The sequence below is a fragment of the Octopus bimaculoides genome, chromosome 4, assembly GCF_001194135.2.
Source record: "Octopus bimaculoides isolate UCB-OBI-ISO-001 chromosome 4, ASM119413v2, whole genome shotgun sequence".
Classification (NCBI taxonomy): domain Eukaryota; kingdom Metazoa; phylum Mollusca; class Cephalopoda; order Octopoda; family Octopodidae; genus Octopus; species Octopus bimaculoides.
The window spans coordinates 118248562-118249606 of record NC_068984.1 but is presented as its reverse complement, the minus strand read 5'-3'; positions in this window follow the sequence as shown (position 1 = coordinate 118249606).

Genomic DNA, 1045 nt, shown 5'->3' with positions numbered 1-1045 from the left:
ACACAAACAAACACATACATATATACATATATACGACGGGCTTCTTTCAGTTTCCGTCTACCAGATCCACTCACAAGGCTTTGGTCGGCCCGAGGCTATAGCAGAAGACACTTGCCCAAGGTGCCACGCAGTGGGACTGAACCCAGAACCATGTGGTTCGTAAGCAAACTACTTACCACACAGCCACTCCTGCACCTGTTTTGTTAGTCATTCCAAGTGGAATAACAGGTTTTGGTGGGATTCGAAAATTATGCTCCGATAAGAATTGGTACTACACTTTTGCTAAGCACCCTCGCAGTCTTGATCACTCTACTTTTAAATCAGTATATTCCAAGATGCTCCTTTTTATTACTTCGCTGTCTTTCATGTATATTTGCTTGAAAAATTGCAGCGTCTAAAATGAGACATTCTCTCTTTTTTTAATGTGTACAGTATTCAATTTTTCTATCTGCCTGAATGTCAAATCCCCATAGAAACTTTGGTTCACCAGATTCATATATAGTTCTTTTCCTGTACATGATTGTACCATTTATTTGAAGTGTTCTATCAATGCTTTTTTTAAATTTTAATAAAGACACTAGCATATCGAACTTAGGAAAAAAACCCAAACAACCCCCCCCACCAAAGTTAGAAGCGTTTTAAAGAAGCTATGTCGGTAAAAGTTGATAGCCTCCCTTCGGCTGTTCAGACGAGTGGGAAGTTCCTCCCAAAATCATGACAGACTCTTCGTGAGAGATTTAGAATATATATACCTATGAAGAATTAATATGAACTCTCAATTTTCTTAATTTTCTCGTTTTCTGCCTAGTTATTTATATATTTATATTCCCTTCTGTATAAATATTTTATAAATACTTTGATGTCATTAACAATAGTCTGTATCTGTCTTTGTTTTATTATAATTTCATTAGCTTAACCGTCACGTTGTTTATAACCAACCCTTGTTTGCCTGGATTCTGCCATCCTTCGTTTAATGTTAGATTCTAAGTATCTGGTCCGATATGAGCATTAATTTTCTATATCTTATACACATATTTTATGTATT